Below are 27,022 nucleotides of genomic sequence, written 5' to 3'. Positions count from 1 at the left end.
AGAATCACCTACTCAGCAAAACTGAGTATAATACATCAGGAGAAAAAATGGGCATGTAATGATATGGAGGACTTTCAAGCATTCTTGATGGAAAAACCAGACCTGAAAAGAAAATTTGACTTCAAAACACAAAAATCAAGAGAAACATGAAAAGATACACAGGAAAGAAAACTCACAAAGGACTTTCTAAAGTTGAACCATTTACATTCCTACATGGAAAGACAATATGTATAACTTTTGAGACTTTTCTCAGTATCTGCATAATTGGAGTAATTACACACACACACACATACACACACACAGAGATATAGATAGATACATAGATATATCTATTTATCTAGATATCTAGATATAGATATAGATAGATATAGATAGAGAGTGCAAGGTGAGTTGGTTAAGAAGTTGATTAAAAAATAAAATTGATTAAAAAATAAAGTTGATTAAAAAATAAAATCAAAAGGTGAGAGAGGAATATATTGGGAGAAAGGGAGAAACGGAATGGGGCAAATTATCTCTCACAAAAGAGGCAAGAATAAACTTATTTAATGGAGAAGAAAAGGGAGGAAGTGAGAGAAAAAACGTGAAGCTTACTGTCTTCATATTTGGCTTAAGGAGGGAATAACATGCTCACTCAATTTGGTATGAAAATCTATATTACGCTACAGGAAAGTACAGGAGAAGGGGACAAGTGGGGTGAGGGGGATAATAGAAGGGAGGTCAAATGGAAGAAGGGAGTAATTAAAAGTAAACTCTTATGAGGAGGGACAAGGTCAAAAGAGAGAATAGAATATATGGGGGGCAAGATAGGATGGAGGGAAATATAGTTAGTCTTACACAACATGACGATTATGGAAGTCTTGCAAAATTGCACATACATAGCCTATATTGAATTGCTTGCCTTCTCAATGGGGATGGGTGGGGAGGGAGGAAGGGAGAGAAGTTGGAATTCAAAGTTTTAGGAACAAATGTTGAGAACTGTTTCACATACAACCGGAAAATAAATAGAGGTAATGGGATATAGAAATCTCTCTTGCCCTACAAGAAAAGCAAGAAGATGGGGATAAAGGAAGTGGGCGGTGTGTGATAGAAGGGAAGGCATATGGAGGGAAAGGGGTAATCAGAATGCAAGACCTTATAGAGTGGGGGAGGAGAGAGATCTGGAAAAAATTTGGAACTCAAAATTTTGTGGAAATGAATGTTGAAAACTAAAAATTAATTAATAAACATTAAAAAATATTCATAGTATATCAAAACAAACCTTTTGAAGATACAACCTAGCAACTGCTTCTGCAGGTATTCCACAGCTATAGGAGTTTATAGAAGACTATAAAAAGATAATTCTAGCCACCATAGTCCTCTTCACTCACATCCTCAGAAAATAATTAATGTAAAAAAATATAACATAATATGACTTTACAGAGGAAATGCCATTTTAAAAGATGCATTACTATTTGCCTTAAGGATTACTTTTTCTTTCCTATGACTTCCAGCTGTAACTTCCTAGGTGGGTTGTTTCCTCTTATTAAGACATATGCTCCTTGAGAGCATGGACAATATATTTTTATCTCCAGCCTTGAGCATGATACTTTGTACAGAGTAAGCATTTAATAAATGCTATTTCATTCGTTCAATAAGCACTTGTGAACTGACAGATTTCATCAAAGCCTAACTTCCTTTTTCACCTCAGAACAGCAAGAAATGCATAAAATAAAAGAAAAAATGCCAACAAACAGAAGAAATGAAACATATGTGTACCATATGCACACAGCAGTAGGACACAGATCATTTTTGTTACACATTTTAGAGGAAACTGACAGTTAGCTAGGATAGAGAATAAGTCTGTGAAGATACTGTGTGTGATATGTCATCATGTGACAGAAGTTGAAATGGCATTGTGAGAGAACCAAGTGCAATTCATTCTTTGAAGAGATGTTTGGAAGGGAATTCTTGAGAAATCTTAATTACCATTCTGACAGAACTGTTTCTACATCTAAAAAAAGTCAAGATCACTATTTTGTAGCTCTTTTCCATGGTTTTGAAGAAGACAAATGTGACTGCTTGTGAACATTACTAACTGTTGAAAAGTAAATATTTAAATTTATTATTTTCTACCACCAGAAATTTCTTGAACAGTAGCACTGATGTTTAAGCCACAAAATGGGGAAGAAAAGGACAGGAGAAGAGAGGAGAGGAAAGGAGGGAATAAAATTGGAAGGGAGAGGAGAGGAAAGGCATCATTTAAAGTATATACATAATTGACAGAGCTAAAATATTAAGAACGATTGCAAAATAGACAAGTGATTAAAATATAAGAAAAAAATTTCTACAAACTGAAAATAACTGAGAAATTGCTCAAAATCACTCATAATAAAAAATACAATTAAACAATTAAACTAAACTAGTGGAAGAATTCACAGAAATATATGGAATCATAGAGTAATAACAAATAGAGTCAAAAAGAAAATATATGATACAATGCACTACAAGATCATCCTAACAAGTAAAACAGACTGAACTGTCAATCATCTGCAGAGCTAAAAATCTTCTCTGAGCTTGTTCTGACAACACACTCTCTTTCCCTTCGTGTTGTTAGAGATTTCTTAGCAACTCATTCATTCCTTAGTACATCTTTCCCTTTCCAAGCAATCCAGACCACCACTATTCTGGAGAGTGACTTTCTTTTCAAACCCAGTGTTCCAATTGGCTGCCTAGAAAAAGGATCAAATGGCAATATCCTGGTGTTATTACCTACTCGTTGCTTTTCGCTTTTTTTTTTAGTCAATAAGGGCATCTCTCTTGTAGGTTTCTTTTCAATGCTTATAAAAAATCAATTCTGGCCCTTCCACTTTGCTCCTCAGTCGCTCTAGAGTATAACTAAAAGATCCCAGGCTAACTCAGGCAGGCTACTGTGTCCAGCCCCTTTCATTCGTCTTGATACTTGACCATAAAGTAAATTACAACACATAGGCTATATTGGTCAATACTTCTATAATAGGTCAAAATTATGGGAAAGCAGCTGAGAAGCAATTAACCAGTTTCAAGAAGATTTACTTTTCCTGGATAAATGGGGGTTGAGGAGGAAAAGAAGATGATTCACCATATTCCTCTTTGTGTCAGCAAAGCTTGGGTTCCACCACACATCTTTGGTCTAGGTATTTAGCTAAATGATCTCTCCATGTGACCTGCCTTGATATTCTCTGCTCAGCATGTTATCTTTTCCTCTGTCTCATTACATTCACACACTCTTATTTTCTTGACTTCCTAGTTCCAACTCTGCCTACCAAAGATTGTGGAGGAGAGGGAGTAGAAGACCAAGTATGAGAGTTTGAGAAATGTCAGTCCAGTGCATCAAGATCTTCCCCCAACCATTTCTGACCCTCAGGTGGATATGGCTGCTAAGAAAGGTCTCCGCAAAGAAGAATGCAAGGTCAGCCTAACTTACAACAAATGCAATGCTCATTGTTAGTATTATAAGATCTAAGCCCAAAGACACATCTTTGCTATTCTATTTACAATCAGTTCTATTAGACAGTAACATGCTCTGTCTGTTACATCCATGTTACTAGGAGGTTTTTGCTGAAGTATTTTCAGGGAATGTAGTTGGTAGATTGATTTGCTTAGATACTTTCTTTAAAATATCTGCATCAAAACAAAATTTATTAATAAAAGGAAAAAACTACAAAAGGAAAAGACTATGAGTCACTGAGAAATGAAAGTTGAGTTCTAGTCACTATAAGGGCTACCTTTCACCTTGGGTTTTTAAATCTCTTTTTTTGTAGAATGACGTACTAAAGTCTCTTCTAGTTCTAAAGTTCTATATTCTAAGAGACATGTTAGTTTTGTAAACAAAGTCTAAGAGTTATTAAAGGGGCTAGTATTTGATTTCTACATTAAAATGTCTTTCTTAGAGTAGCAAACCTACTGTCTTCAGAAACCAATGACAAAAATCTCACATAATCCAAACCATTTCTATGAAATTGGAAACAGAGGAAATCTATTTCTCACTAGCAAAAAAAATTGCTACCTTAGGTCCAAGCTAAACGTACTTCTCTCCTAATTCCATCAAGTGGATTTATTGCCTATCATCAAAGTGAAAGCAACCACTATACGTTATCCATAGAGATGGACTGAAGCATGTTTTGGGAAATGTGGTTGCATATTTAAAACACCCAATTTTCCTGCAATTTGAAATTTCAAATGATAGAGGAGTTGAGCAAGCTTCATGGTTTTTGATTTACTGATGTACTTTTCATTTAATATTTTGAAGTCACTATTCAATATGCCAATATTGAAAACACCTCTCTAACAGAATATTGGCAGTGGCCCTTGCCATCTCAAAAAATGGTAAACACAGCAGTTTCTCTGGGCATAAAATGAACGTTGGGAGGCAGATATATTTGGAATGTCTAAAATGAAAGTTATGACAGTAGTGAGTACAGAAGCTGATCATAAACAGTGAGACTGGTACTTTTTTTAGGAAACATTTTCTTTCTTAATTCTATTTCTGTATTTCACAACACCCAATCCAGTGAATGCCAAGTGCAAACACTTGTTTTTTTTATATAGAGGGTGTGGGTCCTACTAAAATATGGAATGATTGACTGGGATTAATTAGTATTTTCAGTGATTCATTGAAAAATACCAAGTGATCAAGTAGTAAAATTATTATTGGTTACTTACATTCTTTCATAATCAGAATAGCTCATGAGATTCATTTTAGTAGATTTTGGTTGAAATATGTTGCTTATAAGTTGCATACATTTGCCCCAATATTTCTCCTTCTCTCCCTCTCATCAAGACATCTCATATGACATTTTTTTTAAAAAAAAGAAAAAAGTAACTGCTAAAATGACCAAATACAAATTCAAAGGACTGATGAGGAAACACATTGTCTACTTTATAGTGGCCTCAAGATGCAAAATGAAACTGCTATTTTTTTTTTGGACCTGAAAAATGCATGGATTTATTTTGCTGCTTATTTGTTATAAGAAATATTTTTCTTATTTTCATTTGAGAAAAGAGATTAAGGAGAGAAGGATGGCTAACAAAAGTGATGCCACAAAGAAAAGAAACAAAAAAGAGGAAAGAGTGAAAGGAAAGGAAAGAAAGAAGAAAAGGAACTACAAGATAAAACAAGGGTTAAAAGGTCTTTGAAATATTTTTTTCAAATCCATAGGAAAAAAGAAATAAAAAGGGAATAGTGACAAGCAGCATGACTTTGAAAGTAACAATAAATTCATTATCCACTTTTTAAACAAAGCAAATTGTGAATAATTAAGATTTGTGGTTCTGTATGTAATCTTTTTCTGATTCACTTTAAATATAGAAATGATACACTTTGTGGCTTAAGTTCAGAAAAAAATAAATTTAAAATGTGATGGCTTAGACATATCTTTAGACTTTGGCATCTATGAACTTCTTTCTGTGGGCTTATTATTAATTCCAGATAATGCTGGCAAGAAAAATTAATGAGGCCCCAGATTTTAAACTGCAACCTTAGGACAAAGATCTTGGAATTCATAAAGCAGAAAGCTATACTAAATATGCATATCATCTGTTCATTTAACATTTTTTCATTTGAAGCTATGGTTATAATGACATAAAGCACTCTTCATGTTGAAACTCCTTACAGAGCTGTGTATCAGAAAACCCAAACATGCTTTACAGTTTAAGAGAGCCAAGCTGGTTGCTGTCTTTTGTTCTCAGGGGACCAAAGTGACATCACTATGATCAAGATACAGTGCTTCTGACTGTGGCTGATCAAACTAGTATGAGATCAGAAGACTCTGCCACAGATTGGGCACAAATCGTCCACTTGAATATTTGCAGTGGAGATGCAGTTAAATTTGTGCATCTCACATTTCTTTTGAGCTACTGCAATTCTGCTTTGCTCATAGAGCACAGCATCTCCTTTGAAGCAGGCATGCCGTGCTGTGAAGTCCTTTGCCAGTGCCCCTCATGTCTCACAATCAATTCCAAAGTTCTTCAGAGAAGAATGTCTCTTGAGAATGTCTTCATATCCCTTCTGATCTCCATGTGAGTGCTTGCCTTGTGTGAGTTCTCTGTAAAATAGTCTTTTAGGCAAATGTGCATTTGACTTTCAAACAACATGCCTAGTCCATTGGAGTTGCACTCTCTGCAGTAGTTTGAATGTATGGCAGTTTCATACAATAAAGACCTCAGTGTCCAGTAACTTGTCAGAGGATCTTCAGAATCTTTTTAAGACAATTCAAATGGAAACAATTCAGTTTCCTGGCATAGTACTGATATACTGTCCAAGTTTCATAGGCATTCAACCATGAGGTTATCAAAATGGCTCTGTCAACTTTCAGTTTGGCAAGCAGTCTACTCTGGGAGCCTCCCAAACACTGAGCTAGCTCTGATAATGTTGTCGGTTTCACTAAGTTAAATGGTTTGGTAATAAGCACACAGAAAGCTAGTGTTAGTGGTAAGACCCAGTCAGTATTCTAGTTATATATGTCATCATTTCTCTAAGTTATTTTCCTTGCTTATACGGGCATTGTGTAACTAATACTATTTCTTTTCAGGCAGAGGACTGCTGTCATGGATACTGCTGCTTTTTTATGATTAAATTCAGAAAATGATTGATGGAGGATTCAAATATCTCACAAAAACAAATACCTTAGGAGTCACTTAGAGTTCCGAGAATCAAGATCCCACTTTGATTTCAACCCTATTGCTATGTCTGTTATAGAACTTCTGTTTCTGTTTCTTTTGAAAGGAAAATTTGAGCAGGGCAGAGATGTATCCCTACAAGGACAGAATGTTATATATATTGCAACTCTTCCTTATTCAAGAATTTTTCAAACATAAAGGAAAGAATTGTGCCCCTGACTTTTCATTCTTTCATTTTCAGTCACATGATTATACATTTTAAAGAGGCAACACAGTGTAGCCACTGGAGAACTTGCCTTGGAACTAGTTAAGACCCGGATTCAAATCCTGCTTCTAGCACAAACTCTAGGAAACTCTCTAAAATAATAAGTTGCAGAGAAGGTGCCAAATTGCATCAGGAAAAGAAATTTCCATGCTAATAGTTCCTTATTACAATGAAAACACAGGTCTAGTCCCAATCCCTATTTTATTTATACGTATTTCTCTTTATCAGGAGAGATGAGAGGAAGCAGTTTCAAAATATGCCCATTCTGTGCTTTTTGCCAAAATCATGTGAGAGTATTGAATACAATGAAACTTGGAGATGATTTATGTCGTTTCTGTTCGTATTAGTCTTCTCCTTCATTACTTCTGATAATTAATCTTGTTAATAAAGAGAAAATATTTAAAGGTTATATTTCATTGTCAGAAACTAAATTATTAGAGGTAGAAATTATATAAATATATTTGAAGAATCTAGTTCATGGGTTGTCCCTCACTTCACCTCAGTGGGCAAAACTCATAACTTTCCCTTTTTTCATGGTTTCCAGAATGCCTTGGTCGGTGTAGAGAGTACTGCTGCTTTCTTTGAAATTATTTTTGGCCATACTATGTTGTCAGTATTGAAGTTAGTACCATTTGCCTCCTCTTCCTCCTCTTTAGTTGCTACTCTTACCATCTCCTAACTGAACTATCAACTCCTCTGCTGAAATGTCATCTGCTCCATGAAATCTTCCAGGAAGGTCATGATTTCTCTCTCTCTCTCTCTCTCTCTCTCTCTCTCTCTCTCTCTCTCTCTCTCTCTCTCTCTCTCTCTCTCTCTCTCTCTTCCATTTATGTTTATTACGCTTCTTTTCTATACACTTCTTACTCTAATTTGTATTAGGTTAAAAACCTTCTTAAGGGCAAAGACTATTTTCTTCTTTGCATTCACCTCAGTGAGATATATATATATATATATGAGTGTGTGTGTGTGTGTGTGTGTGTGTGTATGTATGTATGTATGTATGTATGTATTTGGTACTTATTAAACGTGAATCTCTCCCAAATAACCTCTGAGCTTTGGCCTGGCTTTATCCATTTGCAGAAAGGGCAGGAATTCAGTCTGGCATTTACTGAGTGCCTACTATGTGTGAAACTCTGTGCTAAGTACTTTAGAAATATTATCTCATTTGATCATCACAACAGCCCTAGAAGGGAGGGGCTAATTTTTGGTTATATACATTTATGTTAGTTCCCTAAAAATCTCAGTTATCAAAGCTTTAATAATGGTATGTGCTACTAAGGCTATCCTGTAATTCACTGATTCTCTTCTTATCCTAGCAGCATTAATTTTATTTGTGTAAAAACTGTTTAATTTCATGTAGTTGAGATTATCTATTTTATTCCCTGTAATACCCTATCCATTATTGGTTCAGAATGTATTGCTTAGCTTAGCTATGGTAGCTTCCTAACCTAATTCTCTTCTTTTTCTTGTTTTTGGTTATTATCGCTGTATATTAAACCACTAATATACATGGTTTCTCTATAAAATAATTGTTTTTAAGTACATAATAAATTCAATACTTAATTTTAAAAACTTCTGCTTATGACTCACTTTGAACTTTGTTCTCTTCTGTACATTTAAAAGAAATGCTTCAGTGATTCTTTTCTAGGTCACTTGTTTTTAATAATAAGCACCCTATATTTTTATTCTATCTCTCAGTCTTTTTATTTTCTTGTAATATTTCTGTTGTCTAACTGAATCATTGGTTTCTGTTTGTTAACTTCTGATTTTTAGCAGAGACCATAAGATTTTCCTCCTGTTCAAATATATTTCTTCTCCTTTCAACTTGTTCCTTTATAATTCATTTCATTATAATTTAATTTTTTAAATGTTTGCTTCATTTCTTCCAGACACTTTTGTAGTTCAGCTTTTTTTTAAAATAAGCCTCTACTTTTACTCATCGTAGAGCTATGATTTTATTTTACTTTTTCCCTGGATTTTTTTCTGAATACTTCATAGTATTTGCTATCTTTTCTCTACTCACATCTGCTGCCTCAATTGCTAATTTGGAACTTAGTATTACAGGTGGGGCAGCTAGGTGGTGCAGTGGATAGGATTCCAGGCCTGAAGTCAGGTGGACTAATCTTCCTGAGTTCGATTCTGGCCTCAGACACTCATTAGTTGTGTAATCTTGGGCAAGTCACTTAACCTTATTTACCTCAGTTTCCTCATCTGTAAAATGAGCTGGAGAAGGAAATGACAAAACATTCCAGTATCTTTGCCAAGAAAATCCCAAATGGGGTCACTAAGTTAGACATGACTGAGTAGCACCATGGTCAGGCTCTGTACTCTCCTTCATTTTTAAATGGCATGGTCTCTAGTTGGAGTTCCTAACACTGGGTTCCTGGATTCCTGACACTGGCTCCCACTTTCTGGTATGCTTTCATAACACAATCATTCTGGTTGCTTTAGGATGCTCCTAGGTTTTCCAAAATCTGAAAGTCTTGATCTTCTACACTTTCTCTCACATCAGCATACTATAAAATTGTAGTTTCTAAGTGCCCTGGGACATCCCAATTTGAGCTGGGATGGGCTCTTATCCCTACGCCATTGTCAGAGCAGTCATATAGCTACAGCGTTTCATCAGCTGAAGAGTTTCCTTTCCAAAATATTTTGATATTCCTATACCCAGGTAAATAGCACTATGCTAGGTTCTCCTGGAGAATCTATGACCCATTCCGTCAGGATTCTGACTCGTTTGTTCACTTGTTGCTGACTTTTCTATGGGCACTGGGCATAATATGGTGAGATGGTGAAGGATTTTAAATGCTAAATTGAAGAGTTTGGGTTTTTTCTTTTTTTCTTTTCTTTTCTTTTTTTTTCATTTTTAACACAGTTCATATCACGTAAAACAATTCCAACTTTTCTCAGGTGACACTTCTTTTAAAGCTTTTACAACATTGACCACAAACGAATTTTTTTAACATTAACCAACTGAGACACAAATAATAATTATGTATGCTAACAACACAAGCCCTTGGTCTAATTGTCTCTACATTATAATTAAGAATTTAAGGACCTTAATTTATTGTTGTTGAGCTAAGGTCCTAAGCCTAGTAGCTTAATTTTAGACTTAACCTGGATGTGCCTCTACCAACAATCTATAATTTAATAGATCTAGTATTAAGCTTACAAACCTTTTGACTATGGGAAATTGCCAAAGGTAGGCACATTGCAGGGAAGCAATATCTCCCCAACTTCATGCCAGCTCCAGGCAGGAGTAAATTGTCAACCTGCATTTGGTCAGGCTTAAAGTCTGCCAGGTGTCAGTGGGGAAATTGAGTCAGAGGAATCCTACCTCAGCCCAGGCTGAACAACCACTCTCCCACCCTTCCCATGAAATCACCTTTTGTAGTTCATACCAACATCTCACAGGCTTACTGGCATCATGGATTGGAGGCTCAGACTACCTTTCTTGCTATCCATACCTGCAGTTAGACTCAGAAGAACAGTCACTTAATAGTTCCATAGCATCTTAAAATAGCAGGTTCCAATAACCAGGTTTCAAATGTGACTATAATTTCACCTTGACTAAGGAACATCTTTTGAGGCAAGTCTTAAGTGGCTTACATGTTTTTCTATACATATTCTGGTTCCTGACTAAATAACAATCATAAAATCAAATTTGCCATTAAAACCTTAACTTTTTCATCAGTGTCAAATTTTACCCAGGGTTACCTCCCTCTAGGAAATTTAGACTAAAATTCTTTTCCTCAAACTAAAGATGTCTCTGATTTAGTCTCAATAATTAATTCAGTCAATTGTTTTAATACTAATTGCTTTTATCTCACTTTGTAGCATGTCCAATTTTAGTCTCCATCTCTCCCCTCCCTCCACCCTTAATACCTTGCATTCTGATTACCCCTTCCCTCAATGTACCCTCCCTTTTATCACACCCCACCCTTCCCTTATCCCCATCTTCTCTCTTTTCCTGTGGGGCAAGATAAATTTCTATACTCCATTACCTGTGTTTCTTATTTCTCAGTATATGCAATAATAATTCTCAACATACATTTCTAATACTTTGAATTCGAACATCTCTCCCTCCCTCCCTCCCCACCCGTCTCCACTGAGAAGGCAAGCAATTCAACACAGACTAAATATGTGTCATTTTCAAATAATCATGTTGTGTAATACTAACTACATTGCCCTCTGTCCTACTCTATCCCCCCCTTATTTTTTATTCACTCATTTCACCTTGTCCCTTCCCAAAAGTGTTTATTTCCAGTTACTCCCTTTTCCCATTTGCTCTCCCTTCTGTAATCCTCTCACCCCACTTGTTGCCTACTCCACTAATTTCCTGTAGTGTAAGATAGATTTTCATACCAAATTTAGTGAGCATGTTATTCCCTCCTTAAGTCATATGTGGAAAGAGTGGCTTCATTTTTCTCCTCTCCTCTTCTCCCTTTTCTCCTCCATTGAACAAGATTTTTCTTAGCTCTTATATGAGTTATAGCCTGCCCCATTCCATTTCTTCCTTTCTTCTTCCAATATTTTCCTCCCTCACCCTTTAATTTTTATTTTATTTTAATTTTTTTGTGGATATCATCTCTTCTTATTCAATCCAACCTGTACTCTTTGTGTGTGTATGTACAATCCCTCCACCTACCCAAATATGGAGAAAAGTCTCAAGAATTATAAACATTTTCTTTCCATGTAGGAATGTAAACAGTTCAGCTTTAGAAAGTCTTTATGATTTCTCGTTCCTGTTTACTTTTTCACGTTCTCACTTGATCAGCCTGGGCTAAGGTAGGATTTTCCTGACTCAATTTCCTCGCTGACACCTGGCAGACTTTAACCCTGACTGAATGCAAGTGGACAATCTAATCCTGCCTGGAACTGATATGAAGTTGGGGAGATATTGTATCCCTGCAATGTCTCTACTCTTGGTGGCAATTTCCTATAGTCAAAAGGTTTGTAAGCTTAATACCAGATCTATTAAATTATAGATTATTGGTAGGGGAACATCCGATGTTAAATCTAAAATTAAGCTATTAGGCATAGGACTTTAGACCAACCACAATAAGTTAGGGTCCTTTAATTCTAAGTAATACTATGGAGACAATTAGGTCAAGAGCTTGTGAAGTTAGCAACATAAATATTATTTGTGTCTCAGTTGGTTAATATTTTTAAAAAATTCTTTTGTAGTCCATATTGTAAATGCTTTAAAAAGAAGTATCACCTGACCAAAAGTTTGAATTGTTTTATCTGTTATAAACTGTGTTAAAAATGAAAAATAAAATAAAAAGTCCTCTATATCATTGAATGACCATTTATTCCCTTGAAGTATTATATTCCGTTTTGCTGGGTAGATGATTTTTGGTTTTAATCCCAGTTTCTTTGATTTCTGGAATATCCTGTTCCAAGCCCTTTGATCCCTTAATGTTGAAGCTGCCAGATCCTGTGCTATCCTGATTGTATTTCCACAGTACTCGAATTGTTTCTTTCTAACTGCTTGCAGTATTTTCTCCATGACCTGGGAACTCCGAAATTTGGCCACAATATTCCTAGGAGTTTCTCTTTTCGGGTCTCTTTCAGAAGGTGATTGGTGGATTCTTTCAATATTTATTTTGCTCTCTGGTTTTAGAATATCAGGACAGTTTTCCTTGATAATTTCATGGAAGATAATGTCTAAGCTTTTTTTTTGATCATGGCTTTCAGGTAGTCTTATGACTTTTAAATTGTCTCTCCTGGACCTATTTTCCAGGTCAGTTGTTTTTCCAATGAGATGTTTTACATTATCTTCTATTTTTTCAAACTTTTAATTTTGTTTTATAACTCCTTGGTTTATCTCATAATCATTCATTTCCCTGAACTCAATTATCTCTTTCAAAGAACTATTTTGTTCAGTGAGCTTTTGAACCTTCTTTTCCATTTGGCTAACTCTACTTTTTAAAGCATTCTTTTCCTCATTGGCTTTTTAGACCTCTTTTTCTAATTCAGTTAATCTCTTTTTAAAGGTTATTTTCCTCAGCAGTTTTTTGGTTCTCCTTTACCAAGCTACTAACTCACTTTTCAAGCTCTTCTATTGCCTGAGCCCAGTTTAAGTTCCCTTTAGAGTCCCTGGAGGTAGGGACCTTGACTTCTTGTGACAGTACACCTTGTTCTTCTTCATCCAAAAGGATGGGAGGAGACACCTGTTCACCCAGAAAGTAACCTTCTATGGTCTTATTTTTTTTTCCCGTTTTTGAGCATTTTCCCAGTCAGTTACTTGACTTCTGAATCCTTTGTCAAGAGGATGGTCCTATTTTCCCTCTTCTCCCCAGTACCATATTCAAGGCTTAAATTTGACTCAGCTGCTTGATTTCCTGGGGCTATGAGTGGGGGCAGGGCTGTCACTCAGGGCTGAGGTCTAGATCAGCTGCTCCCTACTGCCAGAAGCTTTAAACTGAGCTGCTTGGACAGTGGACCCAGATTGCTTCCCAGCCATCGTAGCTGCCTGCAGTCTGCTGCCATGACCTCTGCCTTTGCCTGGGGCTATTGCTGAAGGAACCCTGTTCCCTCTGGTCCAGCTGAGCAAGCCCTCCCACACTGACCTTTGGAGTTTTCTTTGTCACTTGTGAGTTGAGGCATCTGGGATCGTCCCTGTTGGGAACTCTGCCCAGGTAATCTGTTCAGGTCCTATTCCTCCCAGTGCTGCATGGCAAGGGCTGGGCTCTGCTCTGCTCAGCATCCTCTGAGATAAACTTTTCCTGGTGGCCTTTCAGGTGACCTTTGGCTGGAAACCTCTTTTGTTCTGTTGTTCTGTGGCTTCTGCTGCTCTAGAATTTGGTGAGAATCATTTTTTACAGGTATTTTGTGGGCTGTGGGGGAAGCACTAAAGTAGGTGCATCTTTCTACTCCACCATCTTGGCTCTGCCCTCAGTGTTTTTCTAGAAGAAAAGGGGAACTCTTGAACCTACTTTAGCAGGTGACATAATAGAACCTGAGTTTTTGCCCGCAATTAGGCTGACTGTTAGAAAGTTACACTTTTAGAGCACCTTTCAGTGTATTTCTGCTCCTCACCTTGCTTACAGGTGCTGCAAGCTTGTCATATCAAGATTGCTTGATTATATTGTACTAATGTCTTCACTGAGCAAGTAGAGTTACTATGTAAATCCTAAATTGTGATTATGAGATTATTAGAGATGAAAAGGCCAAGAAAGAACATCCAGTCTAATCTTCACATTTTTAGGTGAAGAAATAGCAAGGTAGAAATGTAAGATGACTCATTCACAGGGAGAAAACTAGCTATTGCCAACACTGAGATTTGAGCACGACTCTCTTGATTCTTTCTTTCAACATTTCATCAACTACATCATACTGCCTCCTGGAGTTGCATTATTAAATGGGCCTAGAAGCCTTCCTCTAACATTTCCTTTACAATTACTTTGTTTTGTTTGTTTTTCTTTTTTAGAAAAGACTACATCAAAATGCCAATCTCCCTTGTTCTTACTTATATCCTGAGTCAGAATCAGAATCTGGACTACTTAAACGTAGCAGATATACATTAGAGGTACCATCAAATCTAAGAAATAAATCAGATATCAATAGTGTTTTCTTTCTCTGTAAAGGCAGATGTGAAGGTCTCAGGAGTGTCTGTTCATTGCAGCCTCTATGTTTTTTTAAGTATGGTAGCATCTTTATCTCTCCTTAATGTGGCAAAGGCAGACAGATCTATTGAACAAAAGACAGAGCAAACATTTCCACAAGGCAAGGACAAAGAGAGATTTCTTTCATTATTGAGGAAGAAGAAGGAAGGTGATCTTATTAAAAAGATCTAGGAATCACTCCCCAGAAGACAGTCAATACCTCTTCCCTTTATATAGTTCTTCATTCGGAATATAAGGATATAACTGTGATTGTATAACACCAAGGAACACGCTGCTAGCTGGATTCTATGATTAATGACATATTGTTGTGCACTGAAAAACAGAATTAATTTAGAATGCTTTTGGTGCCCTTCAGATATATCACAGCATGATGTCAGGTTACAAGTTTTAAAGATCACCATCACAACCTTAATTTCATCATGCTGCTTCCAATTTTGCCAATTTTTTCCTCCCTGAGGTTTTTCACATTTGGAGGATTAATCAGTAGAGCTTAGCATTTCAGCCTTATTGGTGGGCAAGTTATAGTAAAGCTTCATGGATAGATTTATCAATTGAAAGATCTATTGCTCCCCTAAATTTCAAAGTTTCTGGAGAAGAAAACATATCTGTGGAATAGTTCATTATTGATGGTTATCAAAGGGACTGCATCACAATTTAGTTCAAATATACTTTTCATATTTCATTTGCATGCTATCTAAAAGATGAGCAGGCTCATCATAGACAATATCATATTTTCAACATGAAAAAAATCCTACATTTCATTAAAGAAAAGACTAGACCAGGAAAAGAATACTCAAAAGACATATGAACCTTTATTAAATATTAAGTCCAAGATCTCAAACGCCAATGGCATGCTTTCTTTTTTTAAGCTTATGTCATTTATTCATTTGTTCTTTAGCATCTAAATGTTCCTTCTCTTCAAGAGAAAATGTGAGGATCCACATATTATTTCTCCCAAAAAAACTACTCCATAATATTAACTTAGGGGTCTCAAGTGCCCTCCAGTAAGCTAGAGGCTTTAGTTTCTTTCTATAGGCCACAGGAACCCAAGCTTCTTTAATCATTTAACACTTCAAAAGCTCAAAATAAAAATGAATAGTCAGTACCTTCAGATCCCAAAGGAGAAAATGAAAAGGGGGCATATGAATTGAGATACTGAGTTGGTGACATAAATCATTCTAGTGTAATTAATATACAACTTATTGATGAAGAAATGATTAAATATTCTTGAAAACATACAGTGTGTTACAATGGAAAGGATGCTAGACTTGGCATCAGAACACCAAGGTTTTAATTCAGGTTTAGACACAAAATAGTTGGGCAACTATGAGAAGAATGATTTAATCTTCCCAAGCCTCAATTTCTATGTCTGGAAAATGAGGATAATACTTGTCCAAGCTACCTCTTAGGTTATTGATTACAGTGTTCTATAAACCCCAAAACACTTGTAACATCTGAGGGTCCTGTCTAACTCATAGATAGGATTACTGCAGATTCTTATTATTCTGTGAGCCAGCATTGCTAAACTATAGTTGATGAGCCCCCACCAATGAATTTACTTTAGTAGACATTTGAATGACACAACTCAAAGAAAAGACATTTAATAAAATGACATATAAATAGATTACAATAAAATATTACTTCTATAAAGCTGAAACACACTATTCTAAGATTGGCACAGTAACATCAGGAAAAATAGAAAAATATAGAGAATACACATAGACACACAGAGGGAGCACATATGGGCAGGGTGTTTGTGTGGAAGGATTGCTAGTGTTTTAAATATTGCAGGACTGCTGATATCTAATGAAGTCAACTCATTCCCATTGGTCCTCTTCTCTACTGGTTTCTATTGGATGTTGACCATAATATCAAATAGATGCTGCTCCATTGGCTACTACCTCTAGCACCTCAAGTTTTTAACTCAGTTGAAGTTTCTAACAAGCTCCCCCTCTTAAAGGAAGAATAGGTGATATCGTACCTTTTCAGCTAAAAGTCAATGCTTATATTTTATAGAGATTTTAGGAAAAACTTAGAACTCTTCCCCTAGGAACAGCAAAAAACCTTCCTTGATTTATTCAAGGTCACTCTTGTGGCTTTTTATCTTCCCAATGGTGATTCTCAGTCCCAAGAATCAAATTCATTAGAACAAAAAGCAGTGATTTCCACTTTTCATACATACCCCCAAAAAAGATCTAAGAAGAACACTAGGCAAAATAAGGATCAAGAAATACAAAGAGAAATTACATTAAGCACTTTCATCCAACCTAGAACTGCAAACCTTTGAGGTTTCACATGTGGGTATATTGACCATGTTGTCCTCTCCTGAATTTGTGTTTCAATCTTCTCTGTCACCAAGATAATTCTCTATAGTCATTTTTAAATTCTTCTTATTCATGTTGTTTGCCTTTATCTGACTTTTAAATTTGATCTCTGCTTTTGGGATCCAGGGAGCGCTGCCCCAGAGTTCTTATGCTAGGGGTTAGGGACCTGGTTATTGGATTTGTGTGCTGGGACCTCAGATACTAGCAGCTGGACATTGTAGTGGTCTGGTAGTTTACCTCATGCTGAGCTGGAGGTGGTATTTGCCTGCTGTTGGCACATGCCTGCTCCTCCGCTCTGGGTCCCAGGATATCCTGCTGGTCTGTTGAGGTAGGGCTTGCTGCTGACTTATAGGGATGCTTCCCATTTTCTACTGGTTTTCTTCAGCCAAAGCCAGAGGGATCTTTTCCAATAATCCCCCTAGCTTCTTAAGCTAAAAGACTGCTGTACCCTGTGTTTCGGCTGGTTCCACTATTCTAGGATTTTTCAACATGGGATGGTGAGATCACTTACTGTTACTCCACCATCTTGGCTCGTGAATGTTTAGATAAGTGACTTTCAAACATTCAGTCTGTGGGTTGATAGCCCAGGAGCAGCTGCTGCCACTGCCACAGGCCCTATGCAGTACTGCACTTCTCTCTCACCTAGTTCCAACAGATCCCCCTCCTGTGCTGAGAGGTCTGGGAATTGCCACTGCTGCTAGTGATTCAGCCCACTGGGGTCTGCTCCAGCTTTGCTACAGTTAAGTCTGCATTGGTGCAGCCTGTGCATTAGACTGTGATCCTCTCCCAGGTTGGTGCAACAGGTTCATCCTGTAGACCTTCAAGGTTGTCTTTGGCTGTAAATCTGTCACATTCTGTCTTTTTGTGGATTCTGCCACTCTAGAATTTGTTCAGATTTACTTTTTAGAGGTATTTGAAGGAGTTTGTGGGGGAACCGAGATGAGGCCCTGCTTTCACTCTGTCATCTTGACTCTGCCTCCTGAAAACTTTGGACTATTTCTGCAGCCTTATCTACTGAAAGAATGACAGATGACAAAGATATGTTTTGAGACATGTAGTTTGGACAAATACCAACCTGTTTTAAACACTATCAGGATGAGATAACTGAAAGAGAAGAGGAGCCTTATTATTTGCTTTTATCAAGAGTAAGTTTCTTGACATTGGTTACTGGCAAAGTGAACAAAGCACTTCCACAAGGTTATGAGACAAGAATATATTAGTGAGATATGATTTGAACATAAAGGCACACCACTGAAATGGCATTATTCAGTGGTTTGCTGTTCAATCTTCTTGTATCAAATACATTTCTTCCTGGGAACATCATAATACATTTTAAGCATTCTAGAGAAAGATAGTTTGCATTGTGCATCTAAGAATATAATTGGAGCCCATTTTATGTCTTGTATGAAAAACGTTGATGTTTTAAAGCATGAAAGTCAAGTCACCAATTAAATGTAGAAAAAGAATCATAAACAATTTTGGATGACATTACCAAATGAGAAATTTAGCCAGTTTGTGATCATTAATCTGAAACTTAGGGAATGTCCTACAGAAGATAATAGATAATAGAAGACAATATTTTAGAATATATCAGGCAACAACTAATCAATCTTCCATTCACAGGTTATTTTGACTAGTTATTGCAGATAGATGAATGCATACATTAGGGGAACTCTTAAAAAAAAGTTTGCCCTGCAATCATTCTTTTTTTAAGATTTAAATGTATTTATTTCTAGTTTTCAACTTTAATTCTCACAAAATTTTGAGTCCCAAATTTTCTCCCCATCTTTCCCCTCCCCCTCATCCCAAAATGGCATCCATTCTGATTACCCCTTTTCCCAGTCTACCTTCCCTTTTATCTCCTTACCTCTTATCCCCTTCCCTTTTACTTTCTTGAAGGGCAAGATAGATTTCTATACTCCGTTGTCAGTATATCGTATTTCGAAGTTGCATGTAAAAAGAATTTTTTAATATTTGTTTTTGAAACTTTGTGTTCTAAATTCTCTCCCTTCTTCCCTCTCCACCCAACCCTGTTGAGAAGGCAAGCAATTCAATATAGGTTATACATGTATAGTTATGCAAAACACTTCCATAATAGTCATATTGTGAAAGACTAACTATATTTCCCTCCATCCTATCCTGCCCCAAAATTATTTTATTTTCTCCTTTATCCCTGTCCCTTTTCCAAAGTCCTTGTTTCTCACTATCTCCTCTCTCAATCTGCCCTCCCTTCTATCATCCCCCTTCTTATTCCCTTCCCCTCTACTTTACTGTAAATTAAGATATCCAAATGAGTAATATTATTCCCTCCTTAAGCCAAATCCCATGAGAGTAAGATTCACTCATTCCTTCTTACCTCCCTCCTCTTCCACTCCATTGTAAAACATTTTTCTTGCCTATTTTATGATAGATAATTTATCCCACTCTATCTCTCCTTTTTTCCTTCTCCTAATATATTCTTCTCTCATCACTTAATTTTATTTGTAGATATCATCCCTTCATATTCAACCAACTGTGCCCTATATCTATCTATCTATCTATCTATCTATCTATCTATCTATCTATCTATCTATTTATCTATCTATCTATCTAAACTAATCTATCTGTCTTGCTTGCTTGCTTTCTATCTATGTATCTATCTATTTTCTTTAACTATGCTAATACTGAGAGAGATCTCATGAATTACAAATATCATCTTTCCATGTAGGAATGTAAACAGTTCAAATTTAATAAATCCCTTAGAATTTATCTTTCCTATTTAACTTCTCATGCTTCTCTTGATTCTTGTATTTGAAAGTCAAATTTTCTATTCAACTCCTGTGTTTTCAACAAGAATGTTTCAAAGTTCTCTATTTCTGTGAAGTTCCATTTTTCCCCTGAAGTATTATACTCAGTTTTGGTGGATAGGTGATTCTTGGTTTTAATCCCATCTCCTTTGATCTCTGGAATATCATTTTCCAAGCACACCAACCCCATTGTATAGAAGCTGCTAAGTCCTGTATTATCCCGATTTGTTTCCATAATGCTTGAATTCTTTCTTTCTGGTTGCTTGCAATATTTTCTCCTTGACCTGGAAATTCTGGAATGTGGCTACAATATTCATAAGCATTTTCCTTTTGGGTTCTCTTTCAGGAGATGACTGGTGGATTCTTTCCATCTCTATTTTACACCCTGGTTCTAGAATATCAGTTTTCCTTGATAATTTCTTGAAAAATGATGTCTAGGCTCTATTTTTGATCATGGCTTTCAGGTAGTCCATGAATTAAATTCTCTCTTCTAGATCTATTTTCCAGGTCAGTGTTTTTTTCCAGTGAGATATTTCACATTTTCTTCTATTCTTATCATTCTTTTGGTTCTGTTTTATAATTTCTTGGTTTCTCATAAAGTCATTGGTTTCCATTTGCTCCCTTCTAATTTTTAAGGAATTATTTTCTTCAGTGAGCTTTCAGACTTCCTTTTCCATTTCGCCAGTTCTATTTTTTTAGTCATTCTTCCCCTCAATGGCTTTTTGGACTTCTTTTGCCATTTGGCTAGTCTATTTGTTAAGGTTTTATTTTCTTCTGTATTTGAGGGGATCTCCTTTAGCAAGCTGTTGACGCGATTTTCATTATTTTCTTGTATCACTGTCATTTCTTTTCCTAATTTTTCCTCTACTTCTCTTACTTGATTTTCAAAATCTTTTTTGAGCTCCTCTATGGCTTGTGACCAATTTATACTCCTCTTGGAGGCTTTTGACGTAGGAGCTTTCACTCTGCTGTCCTCCTCTGGTTCTATGCCTTGATCTTCCTTGTCATCAAAGTAAGATTCTATAACCTAATTTCTTTTATAATGTTTACGTATCTTCTCAACCAAAGACTTGACTTTCCAACTCTTTGTCAAGGAAGAACTCTGCTTCCAGTGGGTTTGGGGGTGGGGGTTGGTGTACTGTCTCAAGCTTCAGGAATTTTGTATCAGACACGTGATTTCCCACTGTCTTTGGTTCCAGAACTCCAGAAGCAACCTCTGCTGCTGCTGCCACTGCTGTCACCAGCCATGGCCCAGTCACCCTCATCACCCTGGGGCTGCTCTCCTCTTTCATTCAGGTCCCACAGAGTTTTTCCACTGACCTTTTTGGTGTTTTAGGGTTGAGAAGTCTAGAAACCACCACAGCTTACAATGATTCATTCCCCTGAGGCCTGCTTCAGTTGACCTATGCTGGTGCAGCCCTCAGCAGACTGCCCAGTGGGAAAGACGCTTCCTATCAACTTTCTTGGTTGACCTGGGCTGGGGATTTGTTTCACTCTGTCGTTTTGTGGATTCTGTAGCTCTAGAAATTGTAGGGTCAATTTTAACAGATATTTAGAGGGGTTTGTGGGAAAGCTCAGAGAAGTCCCTGCTTTTACTCTGCCATCTTGGCTCCCTGTGATCTTTCTTGAAGATGAGGTAAAGAAGAACCAAATTATGATTTAGGGAATCGAAACAATGAAAGCCACCTTTGCAGTGGCTAAGAAAACATCTCAGTTACCCTGATAATTTTCTACATATCAGTACCCCAAACAACACATTGAAGAAAAGACTATTCATCCAAAAAGTAATGAGCACTACCCTTAAACTGGATCAACCAGAGTATGTCAATCTTTTCCTTAAGTGAGATTTGGTGGAGACAATATGACCAGAAAAACCTCCTTGCTGCAATTCAAGCCAGACAGGAAAGAAAAAAGAAGTTCCCATAGCCAGATAAGTGTAGTTGGGCTGGTCTTACTCTGCATCACCACTGCTTTCCTCCACTTCTGTCATTAAATGTTAGTTACAATAAGAAAGACTTTACAGGACCACTACAAGTATTCCGTCTTGTTATAAAATATAATGAAGCTGAAACTCAGTCTAAGAAGCAGATGGAAATATATGACACTTGAATTGTATTTCTGATGAAAAATAAACAGGGATATTTCCCAATGTGTCCATTGCTGAACTTTAGATAGAGGGAGTGGAAAGACTGGTTAAATTTTCAAAAGAATCAGACTTAAGAAAGTAAAAAAGAAATTCTGTTATGAATAACTTGCAGTAAGTTTTTTGTGTGTGTGTGTGAAGATCCAATTACAATAAACCCATCTTTCCTTACTGAGAATTTCCTTAATGTTTACAGTATATATTGGTATGCAAACAACCTTTTAACTTTGATGATGAGCAGTAAGATTAAAAAACTTCTAAACATGTTTTCTCATTAAATAACACGTACTAAACAACATGTATTAAATAATATGTTGCTCTCAAATATTTTCTGACTTGTTTATAGCACATCAATGTTTATAGTATATATAAACAGATCTTTAGTAGCATGGTGATAGGGTGGGACAACTTGTCTGTTAGAGAACTACATGCCACCAATATTTGTATTTTTATGTAAAATATTTTCTTTACTTGATAATACCATACAACAATGTAAAAGTGTATTATTACTGTTTAATTTATCACCTTAGGCTGAGTCAGTCACATTTTACATGATCAACAGATGCATTGGATACTTTTGCCTTCTGGGAAGTCTATTTTTTTCCAAGCTAGCATTTACACTGCCTCTGACTGTAATATTTCTAATGTGGTCCCTTGGCAGTCAGGCTATAATGTTTAAATGTGTTATATCTTTCCTTGTAGTAGCTTTCCCTTTACTTTAACAAATATATTTGTGTGCATTACAGACAGTTTCTTGTGGACTCTCTTGTTGTGCACACCATGTCAACCCATCTGAGTTTGCTAGAACTTTAACATTGGAGTGGGAATAGTATTAAATTCTGTCACAAAGAGAAATATTTCCCATTTTTAAACATATTTTAATGTTGATCAGAAATTACATCTTTTTCTTCATCCTTTTTCATGTCTTCACAGTAACAGCTGTCTAATCAATAGCCAAATAAGTCAAAGAAAAGGAAAATATTGTACTCTGTTGAGCAGATATAGTGAGATCCAAAATCAGAAACAGTGGTGCCATAATGATCAAAGCAAAACAGGAAATAGATAACAATTAGCCAATGTAAATTAAGGAGGAAATAATGTTAAAGTAAGAGTAAAGAAGAATAACATTGCCTAAGTTACTTAAGGATTAAAGGATGAAAAAATTTTTTTAAAAAAACATTGATTTGTTTTTATCACAAAAAAGTGATATGATACATTTATACTTCTCGGTTTGGGGGCTTTTCCCCAAAATATTTTGACCAACTGAGCTTCATGAGAAAAATGGTCAAAATGCATGGACCATTTCTAAACTATGATGAGGAGAGAAAATATCTTGCAAAAATTGGTGGTATCATTCTCCACTGATAAGACTAATTTAAGCTTAGACAGTGGGTTTATGTGAGCTTTAAAACAAAAGCCTTACTTTAAGATTTGAAAGTAAGTTTTACCAAGCCTTTTCCCTTAAAAAAACATTGGATTTATTATACCAGCAATCTAAATGTGTTGTTCTCTTCTTTAGTCCTATAATTCTTTGTAAGCCAAATCTCTATTGCCCTGGAACCAAGATGGAAGTGAGTGCTTGACTTAAATATTTATCTGTTTCTTTTTATTTGACTATTTAAATTTATGGTATATTAAAAAATCAAATATAACTTGCATAACATTATGTTGTTAAATCAAACATTGAGTTTAATGGTTGAGTTAAATCTCTTTAAAAGGTCAAAATTAATCATGTCAGAATCACAATTTACTGACCATTCTAGGTAAGAAGAAGTAATTTCTTCCTCTCAAAAGAGAAGTGATTTTTCACCCACACAGTGACTCATTGAATAAAGCCCAAGCAATCTCCTCTACAGCTTTGTAATTTCCTGCCAATAAAGAGTGTTGGAGTAGATTAATTGTTGGCCTAAAGCTTTATTTAGTCTGTTATAATCAATCTCAGTGGCCACTTATTACTTTTTCTATGTCTAATCAATAGTATTTGTCCATTAAATAGTTCTTAAAAGATAAATTTGCAATAAAATTTCCCATTACTAGGCATACTGGTCTGCCCCAAAATGGCTTAATCCTATCCATATTAACTAACGGAGGCTTGTGTTTCTAACTCAGGCTGAATTGCATTTTCATGTTCATATGCATGTTTTTAAAGCAATAAAAACATCCCTTCTCTGAAGTAAATTTTAGTGTGCCTGTGATGCTCAGCTCCTCTAGTGGGACCTGGACCAAATGCCATGAACGAAAGACAAAGAGGGACGTCCATTGGAATTTCCAAGGTAGTTTAAGAAAAGAGGTTAAAAAAAATAGTAGTAGGAAGAGCACTTAAAGTCAATTCAAGGCCTAGAACTTAATTTTCCTTCTCTTCCCCAAACCCTTAGCCCATAGTCTTTCCACTACCCAAGGCAGGGTCTCTTAGGTTTTATTGATGTTTTTCCCTCTGTACTAAACCAAGAAATTTCCCCAGAAGTCTCTATGTTTGCCAGGTCCCATAATCTCCTAAGCATAATTGTCTCTTTATTCATTGGAATCCAACAAGAATCTTATTATCTCTTGCTTAAAGGTTCTAAGTTACTACCTTGTATTGGGAGTTGGTTCTACCTCTGACTAGTTGGGTCCATAGTGGGGCTACTACTATTACTCAGAGATTGTTGTTTGTTGTTTGAAGAGGAAAAATGACATCAGGAAGGTGATGTCTGGACTTGCAAGTGAATTGGATTTGATGAGGGCTGGAAGGGGGAGCGGTGAGACCCCCACAAAGACTGTGATACTAGGGGCAGGTAGCTTGGAAGGAATTTGCAGACTCAAGCATTGTTGAGGTCAGTGTAAAGATGCATTATGCTTTTTGGCCAGCAAGAGCTCTTAGGGAACATGCAACCTTAGAGGGGTATAGCTAAAGTTTATATAGGATATTCTATAGGAACATGTGTCGAATATGCTAACGAGGTGTTGTGAGGTGGAATTGGAGAGTGGTTAGTTCATAAAGGAACATGCACTTTGTGTATCTGTTGCACAGGTATTTTACCCAGAGTTCATCACGAAATAGCCCAAGGAGGATGGTCCCTGGAGGTGTGGTTTTAGGCCTCAAGTGTCACTAAGTCAAATAACAGTCAGGGCTGGCTCAGAAATACCAGGTTGCTTTCATTAATGTCTTGTTAGACAAGATAAATGTAAGGGAGTATTCCTATGTCTAAGTTTAACATACATATGATTGGTCAGTGAGTAATAAACCTTGTTATGACCCAGTGCACAGCCTGTTCAGTCAATACACAGCTGAATGTATAAATTCTATAGGTACAGCTATAGAATGTGTAAATTCTGTAGGTACAGCTGTATCAGGAAGGGAGATAATAGTTGTTGGTGGAACAGGCTGTGTCCTTGGGCTAGGGAGAAACTGCCTGGGAGAGTCTTTTGAGGCAAGGGAGAAATGCAACTTTTAAAGATAGATGAGATTTTAGAATTGGGGCCCAAGCACATGTACTCAAGCATCCTATCATATTCAAGTGAGGCTTTGTTAGTTCTTTCTTTCCCTCCCTCCCTCCATTCATCCACATAGGAACTGATACCCTTGTCTGTGGGCGTTTTGCCCAAAGGAATATAAATTTTCATCACTGAAACCTCACAATATATTTTGGGGTTCATGGGCTATTTTTTCTCTTCCCTACTTATTTATTCCGTAATTTAGAAAAAAAACTGGAAAAATTAACTCCCAAGTAGTTTCATACACTTTTGCTTGAAATACAGCACTAGAGAAAACCAGCCTTTGATAAAGTCCATTGGGATTAAAACAGAGCTACTTAACCATGCCTTAATCCCAAATCACTCTGGATCTCACTGGTTGACCAACAATAGTTTTTTAGTTAGGAAAAAAGAGGGTATTTTTTGCCTCATTTCTTACTAAATCTTAATCACTGATTGAGTGTTATCTCTGACAAACTGTGATCTGGGAAAGACCTAGTTTAAAAAGGCTAAGGTCTCTCATTGCCTTTGGGGCCATCTCCAGTCTTTCTGATCTATTTCTTGCCAATGCACCCAGTTGGCTCTGGAGGAAAAAATGAGGCAAGTGACCTTGCACAATGCTGCCTCAGTTAAATCTAAAACACTTGCAAGTCAAGACATCACTTTTCCGACATCATTGGTCTTCTTTGAGAATGAATGACAAATAATAGTTCTACCTCCAAAATCCTTTCTAAGGAAGTATCCTTAATAGTCTTCAATCTCTCTTATTATTTTTTGTTCTTTTTTTCTAGTTGTACTCTCTTTCATGGCAAACTCATACGTTCCCTTGGCTCCAGATATTACCTCTATTTAAATCTCTCAATAGCTATAATTTTTCCCAAATTGAAAACAAGCCTTTCCTGACATCTACAAAACATTTTCTTTTTCTTCACTGGATTTTTTGTGACATTACTTTTTCCTGGTTTACCCCTTCTGTATTTCCAAGCTCTTTCTCAATCTCCTTGTCAGCATAGGTCCTTTCTCTCTCTTTTCCCTCTCCTCTCCTCTTTTCTCCTCTCCTTTCCTTTCCTTTTTCCTTTCCCTTCACTATTCTTCTTCTTTCTTTTTTCCTTTCCTTTCAATTATTCCTCCCCTTTTCCTCTCCCTTCCCCTTCCTTTCCTTCCCTGCCCCTCCTCCATCCTTTCTCTTTTGATTTCCTCAGTTCTCCCTGGTTCAATTATTAGATAGTTTATGTTATTATGATTATTTTATATTACTATAGCTCAATGAACTGTGTAGTTAATGTCCAAATCTACATATCTAGCTCTGAAATTTCTCCTGAGTTCTGGTCAATACTGTCAACTGTTTCTTGGATATTTCTACCTGAATGCCTTATGGGTATCTCAAACTAATTAGGTCCAAAATAATATTTAATATTCTACACACACACACACACATACACACATATATTCTCTCTCTCTCTCTCTCTCTCTCTCTCTCTCTCTCTCTCTCTCTCTCCCTCTCCCTCTTCCTGTCTCTCCCTCCCCTTCTCCCTTTCTCTCTCTCTGTCTTAACTTCCCTATTTCTATCAAGGCCATTAACATTCATCTGATATTGAAGTTTACAACGTCAGGGTTGCTTCCACTTCTTCATTCATTTACCCTCTCTCATTCCCTTCTCACAAGTCCCAGCTATCATACTCAATCACCTGTCATCTGCACAATGATATAGCCTCTTAATTGACCTCTTGCTTCCAGTTTCCTCACTCTAATCTATTCTCAATACATGTGCCAAATTGATATTC

General features: G+C 36.5%; 1 pseudogene; it reads left to right on the top strand.

The window, feature by feature from the left end:
- The first annotated feature begins 17,878 nt into the window (after positions 1 to 17,878).
- LOC140516856 (autophagy protein 5 pseudogene) lies at positions 17,879 to 21,486 on the top strand (annotated as a pseudogene).
- The last annotated feature ends 5,536 nt before the right edge of the window (positions 21,487 to 27,022 follow it).

This window comes from Notamacropus eugenii, chromosome Y, assembly GCF_028372415.1.
Source record: "Notamacropus eugenii isolate mMacEug1 chromosome Y, mMacEug1.pri_v2, whole genome shotgun sequence".
In the NCBI taxonomy this organism is placed as follows: domain Eukaryota; kingdom Metazoa; phylum Chordata; class Mammalia; order Diprotodontia; family Macropodidae; genus Notamacropus; species Notamacropus eugenii.
This window is presented reverse-complemented; position numbering and strand designations above follow the sequence as displayed.